The following is a 6737-nucleotide window of genomic DNA, read 5'->3' on the forward strand; positions in this document are numbered from 1 at the left end:
GAACTAACTGAGCCAGTGCCACGTCGTGAGCGTAAAAAAGTCATCCGGGCTATTGTACGCGTTGCTGTTTATGCTATCCTTAAACACTGCCTTAGGGGAAAGCTTTCTGAAGATTGTGAGGGCTGTGTCATAGATGCGCCAGGCCAAAGGCACCATGACTGTGTGACTTGGACTTCAGTGGATATAAACTGCAAGCTCCGGGGCCTGTGTGCTGAGCTGTGTTTGGAAGCTTATTAAACACTGTTATTGCCATAGGTTCTGCTATGCAACGTCTGTGCCTAACCCAAGAACATTTAGCGCAAGGGGTGACCTTGATAAATGCTGTGCAATTCAGTGCAGACCCTGACCGTGTTCTAAAGAATATGACCAAACCGGAAGATGCCTGCTTACAGCGTTATATTGACCATCTAGTCCGCACAAAGAGTTCCAGAACCCTGCTTAAGAAAAAAACTATTGGTAAGAAATCTAAAAGGATTAAGTTAGAGAATGGTGAGGGGACAAACATGCGATATAAAACTTGGTAGCTGTAAATTTTTGAAAAGAGGGTTTGTGACTATCTGTGTTTTGTTAGAAGGCCTTTGGCCTTTAAGTGAGCTAAAAGGTTTTAATGAAGCAGTTTGGTTTGTTTTCAAGGAGCTGTAAGTTTTTTAAATACAAAAATAAATTGTTTGTGAGAATTAGCTCTTGTGTTTTTGTGTGTGTATAGCAAAAAGCTGAAATGTATGTTGTGGTGGGAGGGGGAAAAAATCCTAAAAATGTGCTTACAATAAAACAAACAAGTCTAGTTCAGACAATAGAGTTAATATGGAGATATACCTATCTTATAGAACTGCCTTTACTAGCAGGACCAAATATTGATTTTGCCCCAGATTCCTAAGTAGCCCTCTCAAGACTTAAACTCACAAGCCTGAGCTTAGCAGGCCAATGCTTAAACCACAGAGCTATCCTTAGTCTGTTGAACTAAATGGGTTTAACCACACGCACCCCTCACTGAATAGCCAGGGTGACTGCAATTACTTACCCTCGTTGCTATAGGGTTACATTTGATGGGAGTGCACCCATAGTAAGGAGTGGGTGGGGGTGGATGGTGAGTTCTGCTTAATATGAAATGAAATTAAACCTCAGGAATTCACAGATGCTATTGGACAGTTTAAATATAACCCCTGGGGTTGGTGGAACGCTATTGCACAGTTTAAATATGGCCCAGGAGTTGGTTGAATGCTATGAGACATTCTTTCTAGGCAACAACCCCACCCCCCAAACTTTAAGCATGAAAGAAACATGTTTTAAAAAACCACCAACCCCCAAGACATTCATTAATATCTGCAAAGGGCCCCCACTTGGAAATGGGTACTGTTTAATACTGTAAGAAAGCCACAAATGTATTTTAACTTAAAGCGGGGGGGAAGCCCTGTTGTGCAGACAAAACGGTTTCACTACCCCAGATCACAAAAGGGAATGCTATGGGAGGGGTGATTAAATTAACCTGTTAGCAACTGTGTTGAAGTCTGTTTGAAACAATGGGCTAAGATGGTATAAAAACCTCAGGTATGCTGGAGCTTGTTCTTTTCAACAGAAAACTTTCTTGAATAGCTGCTGGACTGCAAAAAGAGGTAAGACTTGCTGTTTTTAACTCTGAAACTATATATTATATAATGCCACTCTTTGCCCATGCTGTCTTAATAAATAATGGTGCCTATGTTTATTGCAGTGTGATCTGTTTAGCATGGAACCAGTAACTTTAAACTGCATTTCACCACCAGGCCAGGGTAAAAACCATTTTAACTATAGTTGTGCTTAATACTGTTGAATTAAAGGGGAAAAAAGTATTCCACAGGCTGTATAGGGATTAGGGTAATACTAAGTAACATTTTTCCTTGTTCTTGAACCTGAAGGCCCAAACACACATGAGGGGGAACAGAACAAGCATGTGCCTGCAACACTTTATCCCATAGTGAAAGGTAACTTTATTTATTTATTTTTTTTGCAACAGGCTTTTAAATGCATGTGGGTTTTTGAAAAGTGTCTGGCTGCAAACTTGGTTTGGTGTGTTTTATAAAGCTGCTGTTTTGTGTGTGTGTGTGAGGGGCCTGTGCAAGGCATAGGTTTGGGTTTTTTTTTTTTTTTTAAAGTACTTGGTTTGTTTCAAACTAACACGGTTTTTTTTACTGTGCATAATGTGATGGGTTTTTAAAAATGGGGTTTGAGGCACTTGGGGAGAGGGAATGCTACTCACTAACCCAAACACACATGGCTCGGGGGGGGACACAACAACCATGTGGCTTTTAAATGCATGTGGGTTTTTTGATAAGTATTTGGTTGCAAACTGTGGGTTTTAAACTGGTGGTATGTGTGTTTCAAACTAACAAGGGTTTCTGTGCCAAATGGATTTTAAAAGCAGTTTTGGTTTTTATCCTGCAAAATGAGATGTATTTAAAAAATCTGTGTTTGTTGTACAGCCTGAAATGGATTATTTTATTGGAAAGCTATGACTTTTTAAATAGAAAAACACCCTAATGAAGTAAGTGTGTGTGTGTGTATGTGTGTAATATGTATATGTATGTTTACAAGACGGTTTCATGTGTTTTATAATAATGTTGTTGTTTGCTCCACAGTACAGTCAAAACATGAGATCCTTAGACCAGAGGGAAAACAAGGTGAAAAGAAAAAGGAAAGACAGCTGAAAAGGAAAATTCACCAGCATCAGTCACTGATGGATGGATGAAGCCCGGTAAATATATTTTGCTTATTGGTTTGGTTGTTCTATGAGGTTTTGTATTTTAAGTAAATACATAGGTGTGGGTGAGAAATGGCAAAGTTCAGTTTTGTAAAATGTTGTTGTTGTTGTTTTCCCCCTCATAGGCCTGGGCAACTCTTCTGACAATGCAGTAGTCAGAGCTACAAGGACATCTCCTCCAGAACTGCGAACGAACCAGGAATCTGCTTTGAGACCTTTAACAATGCAAAACAGCATAGGAGTGCAGCTGAAGCATGCGGGCGGTCCAAATTTTATATATGTCAAACCCAAGGACAAAACAAAACAACCATGCCACCACAACTCCAGTTCCTCAGTGGCCACTACCACACCAAGCCCTGAGGAAACTGTGAGCGAAAACACCCACATTCACAAACCCAGAGCACGCACTCTAGGGGTTCTGAATGTGCGCAAACCCGGAGCATGCGCTCTAGGGGTTGTGAATAAAAAAACCAAGAACTGACAAACCATTTTCCCAAAACCATAAGCTCGTCAGAGCTCCCCCATATTCTAGTATTTGGGGAGGGTTTGATGCTTCCCTCAGAAAAGTGATGGAGGCTGTATCCTCGGGTAGCCTAAAAACAGGATCTTAGAAAGAAATGGGGAAAAATATGATGGTTTGTTCAGTACCATGCTGAAAAACATGAGGGCTGGAAAGGGTGGCTCTGAGCAGGCATGACTAGTCGAGAAAAGGGGCCTGGGTAAAAGGGGCACCCTCCAGGGTACACATCAGCTCATGTGTAAACAAAAGAGGGGACAGCGCTTGGGGGATAAACAGATGGCTGCCAAAAAGTTCCAGGCCTGGGTTGTTGTAAAAATTTTAAAAAGGGCTAAAGAGGTAATGAGGGAAAAAAAACAAAAACAAAAAGAGATGCCCCCGACTGGAGGCTCTCAAACTGGCTTATCTGAAAATGGGGAGGCGGAATCAGACTCTGGTTTAGCAAATTCCCCAGAGGGCTCTCTAGATGGGTCCCGTTCTACTCCCAATGACCCTCATGGAGGCGCCTCAGAGTCTGACTCTCAAATAGCATCTGATGTAGAAGATGCTGCTAATGATCCCGTAGAGGAACCCCCAAGTAACCCCGAAAATGCCGAGGTGTATATGGAGAGACTCAGAAATTGGCAACGTGAATTATCCAGATTTGGGGGGTCGGTGTATTGTGAGGAATTTCGTTTTGTCAATCTTGAGCAAATAAATTTCAGCTCAGCAAGTTGTTGAAGCCATACACCGGGGAATACAGTTAGTGCTCGATGACATTAATGGTAGAGTAGGCCCTGATGATTATGTTCAGTTACGTTTAGAGAGCCGTAATTTAACTAACTCTGTTTTTGGTCAAAAGAACTAGGGCTGAGCTGTCTGCTGAGGATTTCTTAAATCAGACCTCAAAGCTGCTACAGAGCAATAGAGAGTTGCATGTCGATGGGACATTGCGCCTCATTGTGACAGCTGTAAAAAACGGGTGGGGGGTGGGGGCACTTGTAGAGTTTTAAATTCTATCCTTAATAGTCAAATTATTCATAAAAAGAGACCATGTTTAGTAGACCTGACTTACACCGGTACCAATTTGTGTTTTGTGGGTGGGCTTTTGGCCGAAATGTCCAATGGTAAACCTATGGACGCGGAATTTTTAGCGGAGGCGAGAAAGTTACATGAGAAACTGAGGTGGTCAGATCAAAAAAAGGTTATGCTCAGCGACGTAGCAAAGTTTGAACAGCATTTAGGAGTTAACATACAGGTGGTGCTGTATACGGCAAAAGGCGGCTGGGGCTTTTTTAAAACGGGGCACAGTGTACCCCAAGACTTATTTTATCCTGTTGCACGATGAGCATTACTATGGGGTTCTGGATGTAAAAAAGTTGTTCAGAGCGAAAAATTATTGTGAGTTTTGCCACACGGTGTACAGCCATGACCACTCTTGCAGGTATCGTTGCCGCCTCTGGTTGAGCATAACGTGCTCAGACAGCATGGTCGTGCAGCAGCGGTGTCCTAGCTGTAGACTGTATTGTCGGTCCAAAGAGTGTTTAGACAGACATATCGACTGTGCATCAAAAAACCAAGTTGAATGCCTGTCTAAAACTTTGTGTGAGAAGTGTCAGTCTTACGTGGACAAGCGGCATAGGTGTAAAGGGAGATGGTGTAAGCAGTGTCAGGGTTTGATCGTTGGTGATGTAGAAGGTCACCTCTGTTTTATGGACAGCCTTAGAAAGCCCCAATCTTCAGAAAAATATATATATATTTTTTATGATTTCGACTGCACGCAGGAGACTGGGTTGCACACTCCCAATTAAGTTTTTGCTATGTCCCTAAAGCCAGAAAAATCCTGGGAATTTAAGGGCGATGAGCATCTTTCTGTGTTTAAGACCTTTATTGGCAAAGAGTTTCGGGACTACACGTTCCTAGCACACAATTCTAAAGGTTATGATGCGTACTTTGTTGTTAGACAGTTTCCCAAGGAAAAGATGGGCCTAGAACTGATCACTCAGGGTAGTAAACTAACGTGCGTGGAAGTTAAGGCCCTGGGCATTCGTTTTATAGACTCTTTAAACTTCTTGCCCATGAAGCTTAGCAAGCTACCACAGGCGATGGAGGTTTGAAGGGTGCAAAAGGTATTTTCCACACTTTCTTAACACGTTAGAAAATCAAAATTACGTGGGGCCTATGCCCGGTATGGAGCACTGTGGTGTAGAAAGCATGATGCCCAGAGAAAAAGCAGAGTTTCTCGACTGGTATCGGGACCACAGCTCTGAGGCGTTTGATTTGCAGAAAGAGCTCGCATATTACTGTCAGCAGGATGTGAAAATTTTGAGACAGGCCTGTATCCTATACAGAAAAGAGATTATGAAAATGACGGAGAAGGGAGATGTAATAGAGAAAGAACCTGGTAAACTCACTGAGATAAAACTGTATAGATCCATTCTGGTACATAACACTGGCATCTGTCTGCATGCCTATGTACAGGTTTGTTTTTTGGAGCCTAACACGGTAGCTCTTCTCCCTCCGGACAACTATCACAGGCAGAAAAGAGATATTTGACCCCATCTAGTTAGTGGCTGTTGTATATCTCACAAAGAAAATATACAAATACGGCACGCTTTACAGGGTCGGGAACTACAGGTAGGCCCCTACTTTTTAGACAGTTATGCTGCTGTAGATGGGGTACACACAGCCTTTGAGTTTAACGGGTGTTTTTTTCTACGGCTGTGTCACCTGTTATTGTGAAAAAGCACAAAATCCTATGACGGGGACATCTTTTGGGTTTCTTTCTTACAAGACACCACTCAAGACCGACTATCTGAAACTACTTGGTTTTGCAATGAGGACTCTTTGGGAGCACGAGTGGGAGGTGATGAAAGAAACAGACAGGGAGCTTGCAGACTTTTTAAACCGAGCCCAGTTACCCCAGCCTCTCGTGCCTAGCATGCTCTTTTTAGGGGGAGGACAAACGCTGTCCTCTTCAACAACTTGTATTGGTGTTGAGCAAAAACATGGTGGGCCCGGTTCATCTTCACTGCTTGATGCAACGCTGTCCGGGGCCTGCGGGTCCTCTAAAAAAGCATCGTCGACCTGTTGAGAGATTTTCAGAAAAAAACCCGTGTAAGCACCCCTACTACTTGTTTTTTAATTTACGCAACCCCCGCTTCCTACCCCATTACCCACCCCTCCTTGACCGCCGCTTCTTAATCATTCCTTTTACCTGAGCTCCGTCTTTTCCCTTCGCTTTGTCCGCCGGTGCCTCCCCCAAGCTGCCATCGCCTTCCACGTCTGAGGGGGTAGACAAAGAGAGGCTGTCATGCTCATCGGGGTGCTTCACGAGGGTTGCGGGGTCAGGTTACGACTTATCCATCAACAGCTGGGTCAAAGGGTCCTCCTCGGAACTGTCGCTGATGTAGCGCTTTCTCCACACAAGTCCAAAGATGCTCGGGGCTAAAACAAAGTCCGAAGTTCTCACGGTGGTGGTGAAGGAGTCCATGTTTCCTCTCA

General features: G+C 43.3%; 1 long non-coding RNA gene across 1 annotated transcript; it reads left to right on the forward strand.

The window, feature by feature from the left end:
* Positions 1-1893: 1893 nt before the first annotated feature.
* On the forward strand, positions 1894-6534 carry LOC135978528 (uncharacterized). The gene is made up of 3 exons (XR_010595932.1): positions 1894-1961; positions 2616-2731; positions 2863-6534. It is a non-coding gene; the product is annotated as an uncharacterized LOC135978528 (long non-coding RNA).
* The last annotated feature ends 203 nt before the right edge of the window (positions 6535-6737 follow it).

The sequence above is a fragment of the Chrysemys picta genome, unplaced genomic scaffold (genome assembly GCF_011386835.1).
Source record: "Chrysemys picta bellii isolate R12L10 unplaced genomic scaffold, ASM1138683v2 scaf299, whole genome shotgun sequence".
NCBI classification, from domain to species: Eukaryota; Metazoa; Chordata; order Testudines; family Emydidae; genus Chrysemys; species Chrysemys picta.